Genomic DNA, 13058 nt, shown 5'->3' on the forward strand with positions numbered 1-13058 from the left:
GTTAGTACGGCTGAAAAAAGACACATGTCCATCAAATTCAACCAAGGGAAGGGAAAAGGGAAGGAAAAATTTCTACACATAGGAGCTAATATTTTTTTGTTCTAGGAAATTATCTAACCCTTTTTTAAAGCCATCTACTGTCCCTGCTGTGACCAGCTCCTGCGGTAGACTATTCCATATATTCACAGTTCTCACTGTAAAGAAGCCTTGTTGCCTATGCAGCTTGAACCTTTTTTTCTCCAGACGGAGGGAGTGCCCCCTTGTTTTTTGAGGGGGTTTTACAAGGAACAGGATTTCACCATATTTTTTGTATGTGCCATTAATATATTTATATAAGTTAATCATGTCCCCCCTTAGTCGTCTTTTTTCAAGGCTAAATAGGTTTAATTCTTTCAATCTTTCCTCATAACTTAAATTCTCCATGCCCCTAATTAGCTTCGTTGCTCTTCTTTGTATTTTTTCCAACTCCAGGGCATCCTTTCTATGAACTGGAGCCCAGAACTGGACTGCATATTCTAGATGAGGCCTCACTAATGCTTTGTAAAGTGGTAATATTACATCCCTGTCCCGCAAGTCCATGCCTCTTTTAATACACGACAAAATCCTGCTGGCCTTTGAAGCAGCTGATTGACACTGCATGCTGTTATTGAGTTTATGATTTACAAGTACACCCAGATCCTTCTCAACAAGTGAATCCGCCAGTGTAGCTCCCCCTAGGACATATGATGCATGCAGGTTGTTGGTACCCAGATGCATAACTTTACATTTATCTACATTAAACTTCATCTGCCAAGTGGACGCCCAAACACTTAGTTTGTTTAAATCTGCCTGTAATTCATGAACATCTTCCATAGTCTGAACTATATTACATAGCTTGGTGTCATCTGCAAAAATAGAAATAGTGCTATTAATCCCATCCTCTATATCATTAATAAATAAGTTGAATAATAGTGGTCCCAGCACTGAACCCTGGGGTACACCACTTATAACCGGGGACCATTCAGAGTAGGAATCATTGACCACAACTCTCTGGATACGGTCCTTGAGCCAATTCTCAATCCAATTACAAACTATATTTTCTAAACCTATAGTCCTTAATTTACCCATTAGGCGTCTATGGGGGACAGTGTCAAATGCCTTTGCAAAGTCCAAAAACACTAAATCCACAGCGGCCCCTCTGTCTAGACTTCTGCTCACCTCTTCATAAAAACAGATTAGGTTAGTTTGACAACTTCTGTCCTTAGTAAAACCGTGCTGGCTGTCACTTATAATGCTATTTATTGTCACATAATCCTGTATATAGTCCCTCAATAGCCCCTCAAACATTTTCCCCACGATGGATGTTAAGCTTACTGGTCTATAATTACCTGGGGAAGACCTAGAGCCCTTTTTGAAAATAGGCACCGCATTTGCCCTGCGCCAGTCCCTTGGCACTATACCAGTCACTAGAGATTCTCTGAATATTATGAAAAGGGGGACAGAAATAACTGAACTAAGCTCTTTAAGAATTCTAGGGTGTAACCCATCTGGTCCCGGAGTCTTGTGCACATTTATTTTATTTAATTTAGCTTGGACCATCTCTACATTCATCCAATTCAGTATATCAACTGATATATTAACAGCACTGACACTGGCTACATCAGCTGCTCCTTCTTCAGTTGTATATACAGAGCTAAAGAACCCATTTAGTAACTCTGCCTTCTCTTGATCCCCTGTGATCAACTCCCCATTACCATTATCTAGGGGTCCTACATGTTCAGACCTGGGCTTTTTTGCATTTATATGCTTGAAGAATTTTTTAGGATTTGTTTTACTATCCTTGGCCACCTGCCTTTCATTTTGTATTTTTGCTAATTTTATTACATTTTTACAGATTTTATTAAGCTCTTTATATTTTACAAAGGCTACAGCTGTACCCTCAGATTTGTATTTTTTAAATGCCCTTTTTTTGTCATGTATTGCCCCTTTCACAGAAGGTGTAAGCCATGTGGGGTTTAATTTGAGTCGTTTATACTTGTTACCTATAGGAATACATTTTGCACTATAATAACTCAAAGTAGATTTGAAAATCTCCCATTTATCATTTGTTCCATTATTTGACATTAGTTCTTCCCAGTCTATATCCTGAATTGCCGCCCTCATCCTGGGGAAATTGGCTTTCTTAAAATTAAATGTTTTTGCCCTCCCAGCCTGCGTTTGTTTTTTACAGTATAGGTAAAATGTAACTATATTATGATCACTGTTACCGAGGTTTTCACGAACATTGACATTCCCAACAAGATCTGCATTATTAGAAAAGACCAGATCCAACAGAGCTTCACCTCTAGTAGGGTCTTCCACAAACTGGCCCATAAAATTTTCCTGCAACAGGTTGAGGAAATGTCTCCCCTTTGCAGTTGAAGCCGAACCATGACACCAATTAATATCCCGGAAATTAAAATCTCCCATTATCACTACAGTACCCGCCTGTGCAGCCTGCTCCATCTGTTTATATATCTGACCCTCCATCTCCTCAGTTATATTGGGGGGTCTATAGATTACACCAAAAGTAATTTTTTCAGTGTTTACCTCCCTTTCTAGTTCCACCCACAAGGTTTCAACCTCCTCACAGTATTCACCCACTATTGTCTCTTTCACACTCGCCTTCATATCATTTCTCACATACAGACATACACCACCACCTTTCCTATTTGTCCTGTCTTTCCGAAAAAGTGTAAAACCCTGTAGATTTACAGCCCAGTCATGTGAAGAGTCCAGCCATGTTTCAGCAACACCAACTATATCTATATTTTCTTCCAGTATCAAGGCCTCCAGCTCCCCCATTTTGCTTGCTAGACTTCTGGCATTTGTGAACATACACTTTAACTTGCCTGTCAGTTTTTCACTTTTATTATCAGAAATGTGATTTGACATTAATCGGGCCTTTTTATTTACACTGATGTTTTGTAACGAAAGGATCTCCTTATCTTGTTGCCTAGTCCTCTCCACACATTCTGTTTCTCCCCCCACCAATATAGTCTGACCCCTCTCTAACCTGGCTACCCCTTTTTTTTCTACATTGACCTCCCTCCTCAGCCCTAGTTTAAATACTCCGCCACCCCAGCTAGAATTCTCTCCCCCAGCACAGCGGACCCTTCCATTTAGGTGCAAATCATCTGCAGAATACAGTTTGTACCCCAATGAAAAGTCAGCCCAGTGCTCTAGGAACCCAAATCCTTCTCCTCTACACCAAGACTTCAGCCATGCATTTAACTCCCTGAGCTCCCGCTGTCTTTCCTGTGATGCGCATGGCACAGGCAGTATTCCTGAGAATACTACTTTGGAGGTCCTTCCCTTCAGTTTGTAGCCTAGTTCTTTAAAATTATTCTTAAGGCTCCTCCACCTACCATTTATTCTGTCGTTGGTACCGACATGGACCACGACAGCTGGATCATCACCAGCCCCTCCCAGCAATTTGTCCACCCGTTCCACCACATGCCGAACCCTGGCACCAGGGAGACAGCAAACCATTCGGTTGAGGTGGTCTTGGCGACAAATTATTCTATCCGTCTTCCTGATTATAGAATCCCCTACGACTATCAATTGTCTTGGCTTACCTGCATTACCATCCCGCCGACTACTAGCTGGGCTGTTCTCCCAGCTGTTAGGGAGATCAGTATCCACTAGGGCTGCCATTTCTGAGACTGACACCCTCGCATCATCACCCAACTTGGCAATTTTGCCTGGAATGTCAGAAACCGGAATGGCCTTCCTTTTCTTTGACCCCTTTCTACTGCCCCTAACTACATTAACCCAGCTACTTACCTGATCCTGCTCACCCATGTCTTCACCCTCCAGTTCAAACCCACTAACTGCATGCTCTGTGAGCAGCAAGCTCAGCTCAAGATTGTCTATCCTCCTCAGTGTTGCATTCTGCTCCTCCAGATCTCTAATACGAGCTTCCAGGTGAACAACATGCTCACATCTGCCACAGAGATATTCACCCTGGAACTCCGGCTCCAGTCGTGCATACATATGGCAAACTGTGCACTGAAGAAAACCTCCAATCTTGCTGTCCATTATCCCAGTTACAAAAAAACAAACAGCGAACAGGTGTTAATCAAAAAGAAAAAGAAGTAGAAGAAGTAGAAGAGTACTTACTGGGACTTTAACTCCTCTTTTGAACTCCGGGTTTTTGGAACTCCACTTGATATACAAACCACTTGTTTTTTTCAAGCCACAGAGCAGGCTCTACAGAGTAGTGAGGCCTGATTTATAGCACCTGGTAGCAGCTAACCCCTCCCCCTTACTCAGCTACTCAGGAAGAAAACTGCAAGGGAAAAATGGATTTAAATAATGTCACTTTTGCAAACTTTGTAGCAAGCAAGCAATCAATACATATATCACATACAATGGCCCCCCACTTTGTCACACACAACACAGTAAATCAATCCGGTTTTTGGAACTCCACTTGATATACAAACCACTTGTTTTTTCAAGCCACAGAGCAGGCTCTACAGAGTAGTGAGGCCTCTTTTATAGCACCTGGTAGCAGCTAACCCCTCCCCCTTACTCAGCTACTCAGGAAGGAAACTGCACTCCTCTGTAGAACACCCAGTTGGTAAAAAGTAAAAACTCGCCCAGTTGTCCATTGAGAAACTCATTAGCATAAATCTAAACTAGCTCATAACTTGCTCAAAAATGATCGTTTTTCAAAATAAAAACCACTGCTGTTATCTACATTACAGCGCCGATCAGATTATGTAGGAGATAGAGCATTTATAATCTGGTGACAGAGCCTCTTTAAATGGGGCACTACAATCTATTAACTGAATACAGCCTAATAGGGTTTTTGAAAATTAGTTTTCTAAACCAGACAATCCAAGCTTTTAGTACCATGTTGTTATATCAGCATTAAATTAGGCATCCTAAATTCACACGCTATATTGACAATGTCTTATATGTAGTTTCATAGCTTCTTAAAGTGAAAGAAACCAGAGGGGTATAGGCACCACCAAACAAAATTATAGAAGTGGGGTGCTACAAATGTGTCAAAAACACACAAATACAATTAAAGATCAAGATACACATTATGAGCAAGAGCACACTCTTAATAAACTACGATATTGATTTATTTATGCAATACAAAAACGATAAAAACATCTAAAACCAGACAAGGAACCGGTCCATGTACTATACAACAAAGGGTCAGTTAAAGCAACCACCCATGATAAGGTATATATGTATGTATGTAAAGGCAAAGGGTCAAGTAGGAGATGAGACCAAATATATAAGTATACGTAGTTACTTCAGAAATAACATCGGTCTGTGTAAACATTGCAATATAGCAATAAATAGATCAGTGTAATAGCCACAAGCAATAGGCAAATAAACATAGAAACATCAAATGCCCTAGAATGTGACTATCCTAGCAATATATAAATGCCAGTGATCTAAAGTGCAAAATGAAGTGCAGATGTAATAAAGCCCCTCAAAATAAAGTTTGGGTACATATATAAATACAATGTGACATCATGACACCATAGAGAAAAAGAAAAGTATAAAAAATAAAACTTTATGGTGTCATGATGTCACATTGTATTTACATAAATGAAAAGTGTTCATTGGGCAAAAGTAAAAAAATCAAAAAAATTATAATTTTGCTATCGCTGTAATCATAGCGACCAACAAATTAAAGTTATTATGTCATTTATACCACACAGTGCACTCTGTAAAAACAAATCCCAAAAAACATTGGCAGAACTGCAGTTTTTTTCCTACCTTTCCCCAAAAAAGTTAATAAAAGTTATACAATATATTATATATACTCAAAAATAATGGCATTAAGAAATACATATTTTCACTCAAAAAACAACTCTACTTTGTAAGAAAACAAAAAAATGATGGCTTTCGGAACATGGAGATTAATTAATTAATTAATTTTAAAATCGATGCGATTTGATCCAAAATAGACAGTGTATTTAAGAGATTAATCCTCACGCAGAGAATGTGAAGTGTCCCGCTTTTTGCTGTAATCCATCCCCAACCCTTCTACTCTGCTCTTGAATAACGGCTATTGGATCGCACAGCGTTTGAGGCAGAGAACCAGAAGAGCGGTCACTCAAGAGCAGAAAGGAAGGGTTGGGGAGGGATTACAACAGGAATACTTCTCATTCAGCGCATGGGGATTAACACTTAATTTCCATAGTGTTGCTTTCAGCTAGAACGCTGACATAGGTATGCTTAGACCTGTCTCTCCGACCAGTATCTAGTGGTGTAAGTGGTGTGGAGGGAAACAAAATTCATAAAATACTCCCTGTAAAATTTCATAGATTACATTTTTGATGAGCAAAATGTGATCATTATTAGGTCACTAAAATTATTAAACAAGCATTAACTGGTTTTTATTTTCGGCAGATATTTGTTTAACTGGGCTACATTGTACAGAAAATAGTATTAGCTCCTCAAGAGTACATGAACTGATTTCCCTAGAAACAGTAGTCAAAAACTAAACACTGTCTTGGGCCTGTTATAAAAATATATGTAGATTAAGTTTCAATGGCATCTCAAAAGAATATAACAAAAGCTATTTATTGCCCTTATATATTCCTCATAGAATTAGCAGATTCAATTATCTCAACATAATAATTTGTAAATTGATTCCTATTTTTATGTGTTCTATATACTGTAAATTGACTTTTAGAATTTTCTTTCAGTGTGACAGTTAGTTGTGCCCTCAAAGTTTTTCTAAAATTGTAAATTATCACTTCTAATGTGCAAAAACGACAAAATCTTAAAGCACCTTGGTTTCTGTACTGTTAAAAGAACAAAAAGCTGCATCTTGTCATTGTGATGATCTAAAGTGATGTTATACAATACAGTCACCATTGCACCATTAAATATTGGGCCATGTTTGCCAGTCTTCCGAAATGGCTGGTCTGGTGGTTGTGTTTTGATAAAGGAGCACTGTTGGGCATGTTGTGAGCCCTCATATCTCCTTAGGCCATGATAGAGATGGCAGGCTGCAAAGAATAGATACACTACTGCATGAGTAGGAAAACAAAGTTTAGAATGAGATGATGACTGAATGGGATAATGATGGGGATGAAAAAGAGGCTAAGGAAATAAAATAATTTCACACTTGCTAAAGACATAACAAAAATATGCAGATAAATGGAATATGACCTTCATACACTGATAGTGAAGTAAATGATAATGAAATGTACAAACTGAACATACACAGAAAAAGTACATTACATAACACATGAATGCTACACCATGTGCAAACTAAAAGATCACAGCTTTTATTTGAGCAAGAATGCAAAACACAAATAGTATATATATATATATATATGTGTGTGTGTGTGTGTGTGTGTGTGTGTGTGTAGTGCTGTGAAAAAGTGTTTGTCCCTCACCCAATTCCTTCTATGTTTACTAAGTTGTCACATCTACATGTTTTAGATTATCCAACTAATTTGAAAAAAGGATAAAGATAGAAATTTACACAAAGAGCAGCTTTTAAATGATCATCTCATAAACTGAGGATAAAGATTTATATAAAACTTATACCACCCATGTGAAAAAGAAATTGCTCCCTAAACCTAATAACTGTTTTTTCCACCCTTGGCAGTAACCAACGTTTCTCAGAATGGGGGCCAGGCAGCGCTCTCTTAGTATTAGTATGTTGTGCTGGGTGCACAAACCCAGGTAGCCGAACATCCTAACCACCAAGACATATGCACAAAAAAAAGTAGAGGGTCAGCACTGCAGAGTTTAAGTGGTTCCTTCACATATAGTTTTATTTAGTATCCATGTTAGACAAAATCACCACTGAGCAGCTTTAAAACATCATTTTGTAGCAACATTACAGGTAAAACCTCTTATCAGCCTACCAAGAAACAAGAAAACATAATAATTGTCACATGGGTAACAAGTAGAGATGAGTGAATTTCCCAAAATTAGTTTTGGATTCCGATTCTATGAAACCGGATGCCAGATTCGATGCAAATCATAAGTGCCCCGATTGCCCTAAAAAGTCGTGTGTGACACTCTGAGGTCTTCTTCTGGAAGATTTGTGAATAATGTGATGAAGATTGGTGATTCACAAATTAATGTAAGAATTGTATAGCTGCAGCAGCACTCACTCACAGCAATGACTTCTTGTTTCTACCTAACTAACACACTGACTGACTCCCCTCTTTAAAATCTGTCTCTTTATCAGATTATTGTTAAAGAGGCTCTATCACCACATTATAAGTGCCCTATCTCCTATATAAGAAGATCGGTGGTATAATGTAGGTGACAGTAATGCTTTTTATTTAGAAAAACAATCTCTTTTAAACCACTGTATGAGCGATTTTTAGCTTTATGCTAATGAGTTTCTTAATGCCCAAGTGGGAGTGTTTTACTTTAGACCAAGTGGGAGTTGTACAGAGGAGTGTATGATGCTGACCAATCAGCGTCATGCACTTCTCTCCATTCATTTACACTGCACTAGCGATATAGTTATATCGCTAGTGCAGTCACTTACACAAACACTAACATTACTGCAGTGTCCGGATAATGAATATACATTACCTCCAGCCAGGACGTCATGTCTATTCAGAATCCTGACACGTCTGAATCTTTTCTGTGAGATTTCCAGCAAGGCAAACGTAATCTATTTTGAAATGAGATTACGTTTGCCTTGCTGTAAATCTCAGAGACACTACAGACATGTCAGGATTCTGAATAAACATCACGTCCAGGCTGGTAGTGATGTATATTCATTATCAGGACACTGCAGTAATGTTATTTTTTGTGTATGTACCTGCACATAATGATATAACTATATCGCTAGTGCAGTGTAAATGAATAGAGAGAAGTGTATGACGCTGATTGTTTCTTTATTCTGAGGATCATGGATGTCACAGCAGTTGGAACCCCACCGACCACTAAGTGATGGCATATCCTTGCGATATGCCTTCTTTAGCTTTACACGCAGCCTCTATACATAGGTGATAATTAACCAGATGAAGAAATTTTTAATTGAAGGTGAAAAACTAGTCAGGGTAATAAAGACAAAAATATCTGGTCATGGATAATTTTGTGGTTTGGGCCATCATAAATTCTGCATGATAATAAACATCCATGTAAAATGTGCCTGCATCATACAGGATGTCTAATTCTGGCATAGATGGATATGGCACTATTTTTTATTGGGCAAAGTTGGCAAATACTTTTGTTTTCCTTTTTTATTTGTCTCCTCATGTTTTCTTTTTTTTTTTTACAGTTTACAAATTTTTTTAAGTTATTTGATACCATTGGGGCTCAGGTTAAATACTCTGAAACCCAATAGTACAAAATAAATTACCAGTTACCAGTGATCTATATAGATGAACATGCAGAAAGTACACAGATCGTGTCTCTCACCAGTACAAGGTTGACTTGCCAGCGTGACAGCTGATCATACAGGGAACAGATATTGATGGGATATTGGCAAATAGACCTTACTATTAGCCAATACGTTTTCATAGGGCAGTTGGGAAGGGGCTCATATAATAATTATTAGACATTACCTTTTTTAAACAAACCTTCCTCGGACATCTAGTGTAGAGATAAAGAATTTGATTTACATAATGGTAAGCGGCATCCGTGATAAAGAAGTGATCAGAGCTGTGTTACAATTCTTACACAGCGTCAAATTGAGAGTGGTGCTGTGTTGGAAATCAGCTGCAGGAGCCACTTTGCTTTACTAGCATTGCCAATTCTTGGTTTTAAGGACTAGTAAGGGTTACAGAGATGAGTCTCTCTCCCATTCATTAGACTTTGATGGCAAGTCCAAACATTAAGTTTCAAATCCTAGAAATAAACCATCAATGTCTATCATTGGAATAGCATAATATAGCCTCATGCCACATCTAGTGCATGGAGGCCGTACAGAGCTGTAGGCACTCGGAGTGCAGTGATATGGTGTGTCCATACAGCGCCATATTATGGGACACTGATTATAGGGAAGAATAGCTCCATAACACAGTGTCTGATAGAACATGTTAGCATTTTTTTCCCTATGGCATTCATATGGAATGTCAGAGAAAAAGCCTCCATATGAAATCAAAGGTATATGGAGGTACAAGTATGAATTCATAGACTTCTTAGAAAGTCATATTATGATTAATAAAGTTATTGTGTTATTTATACCACACGGTAAACCGCGTAGATTTAGGACGCAAAAAAGGGTGGCAAAATTTCTGGTTTTTTTCTATTCCCCCAAAAAAAAAGTAAATAAAAGTTAATCAACAAATTATATGTACCTCAAAATGGGGCTATTAAAAAATACAACTTGTCCTTATAGAGTTATGCCGACGCAAAAAAATAAATAAAAATAGCTCTTGGAATGCGACGATGGAAAAACGTAAAAAATAGCTTGGTCATTATGGTTTAAAATAGGCCGGTCATTAAGGGGTTAAAGAGGCTCTGTCACCACATTATAAATGCCCTATCTTCTACATAATGTGATTGGCACTGTAATGTAGATTACAGCAGTGTTTTTTATTTTGAAAAACGATCATTTTTGACAGAGTTATGACCTATTTCATTTAATCTGCACATAGTGATCTTGCGAGATCACGATGTGCTGTCACTTACTCACACATTAACGTTACTGAGGTGTCTTGACAGTAAATAGACATCACCTCACAGTACAGCAAGCGTGATCTCGCAAGATCACGCTGTAAATGACAGCTTACAGCGAGATCACACTTGCTGTGCTGTAAGTCCCACACAAACGTTACCGAATTGTCGGAATTGTGAATGGACATCACATCCTGGCTGGAAGGAATGTCTAATAACTCTCAGGACACTTGAGTAACGTTAATGTGTCAGTATGTGACTGCACATCATGATCTAGCAAGATCACTATGTGCAGAGTAAATGGAGAGAAGTGTATCACGCTGATTAGTCAGCGTCATATACTTCTCTCCACAACACCCACTTGGTTAAAAAGTAAAAACACGCCCAGTTGGGCATTAAGAACTTAATTAGCATAAAGCTAAAATAGGTCATAACTCCGTCAAAAATGATCGTTTTTCTAAATAAAAAACACTGCTGTCCCCTACATTACAGCGCCAATCACATTATGTAGAAGATAGGCCACTTATAATGTGGTAATGTGTATTAGAGTGACAATATTCTCTGTTCTATAAGAAACTTTTTTTTTTGTAAATTCTTTATTTAAGGATTGTCAAACAAATAGAGGAAGGATACAGAAATAAAAAAGGAGGGGGTAACAAATCATCTTCTCAATGCGAAATATCCGTTGATATAATAATGCGTCTCATACAATATAAACAGGTATAATAATGTATCTCAAAAAAATCAATACTATGTTGATCTTATAAGAGGTGGTATTAAATCCCTTGAACCAGTATGCAGAGGATCTTGTGGGTAGGTGGCTTGCCTCAAGTTTGAAAGCTAATGAGGGTGTATATGGGAGTTCAGACTGTGGTATTAGGTAAGGATTAGGATAAATCTACAGATTTATAAAATTGTATCCAATTGTCTCATATATGTTGGAATATGTCTAGGTCTTGGTTTAATAGCCATTTAGTTGTTTCGTAAGATTGTATTATATTTATTTCTCTTAACCACTCAATGATTGTAGAGGGATCAACCTCTTTCCAGTGTCTAGCTATTAAGGTCTTTGCTGCACTTACAAGATGTGTTAACCCCTTCCCGCTCCTGGACGTACTATTAGGTCATGGCAGCTGTATCGTTCGCGCTCCATGACCTAATAGTACGTCTCGGGAGTAACGGCCGTTTTGACCGTCCTCCCGACACATACAGTAGCTGTAACAGCTGCTGTCTTGTTCAGCAGCTGTCACAGCTCCTACAGCGGGGACCGATCGCTGTGTCCCCGCTGATTAACCCTTTAAAAGCCGCGTTCTATAGAGATCGCTGCTTTTTAGGGGTTAAGCTGCCATCGCCGGCCTGCTACGCGACAGCGGCTGGCGATGGTGACTATGGCAACCGGACACCAAACAATGGCGTCCGGCTATGCCATAGACGGAAGCCTAGTGGGTCCTGACAACGTCAGGACCCACTATGCTTGCTGTCAGTGAGTAGCTGACAGTTCTAATACACTGCACTACGCATGTAGTGCAGTGTATTAGAATAGCGATCAGGGCCTCCTGCCCTCATGTCCCCTAGTGGGACAAAGTAATAAAGTAAAAAAAAAGTTAAAAAAAGATGTGTAAAAATAAGAAAATAAAAGATTTAAAAGTAATAAAAGTAAAAATCCCCCTTTTTCCCTTATCAATCCTTTATTATTAATAAAAATATATAAACAAACAAATAAACTATACATAATTGGTATCGCCGCGTCCGTAACGGCCTGAACTACAAAATTATTTCGTTATTTATCCCGCACGGTGAACGCCGTAAAAGAAAATAATAATAAACCGTACCACAATCACAATTGTTTGGTCACTTCACCTCCCAAAAAATGGAATAAAAAGAGATCAAAAAGTCGCATGTACCGAAAAATGGTACTGATCGAAACTACAGTTCGTTACGCAAAAAATAAGTCCTCGCACGGCTTTATTGATTGAAAAATAAAAAAGTTCTGGCTCTTAGAATAAGGTAACACAAAAAGTGAATGATTGTTTACAAAACGTATTTTATTGTGCAAACGCCATAAGACATAAAAAAAAACTATAAACATCTGGTATCGCCGTAATCGTATCGCCCCGCAGAATAAAGTGAATATGTCATTTATAGCGCACGGTGAACGCTGTAAAAAAAAAAGAATAAAAAAACAATAGTGGAATTGCTGTTTTTTAGTCACCACGCCACCTAAAAATAGAATAAAAACTGATCAAAAAGCCGCTTGCACCTCAAGAAAACTACAATGAATTCCTCAAGGGGTCTAGTTTCCAAATTGGGGTCACTTTTGGGGAGTTCCCAATGTTTTGGCACCACAAGACCTCTTCAAACCGGATATGGTGCCTAATAAAAGAGGCCTCAAAATCCACTAGGTGCTCCTTTGCTTCGGAGGCCGGTGCTTCAGTCCATTACCACACTAGGGCCACATGTGGGATATT

Source organism: Rhinoderma darwinii, chromosome 3 (assembly GCF_050947455.1).
Source record: "Rhinoderma darwinii isolate aRhiDar2 chromosome 3, aRhiDar2.hap1, whole genome shotgun sequence".
NCBI classification, from domain to species: Eukaryota; Metazoa; Chordata; class Amphibia; order Anura; family Rhinodermatidae; genus Rhinoderma; species Rhinoderma darwinii.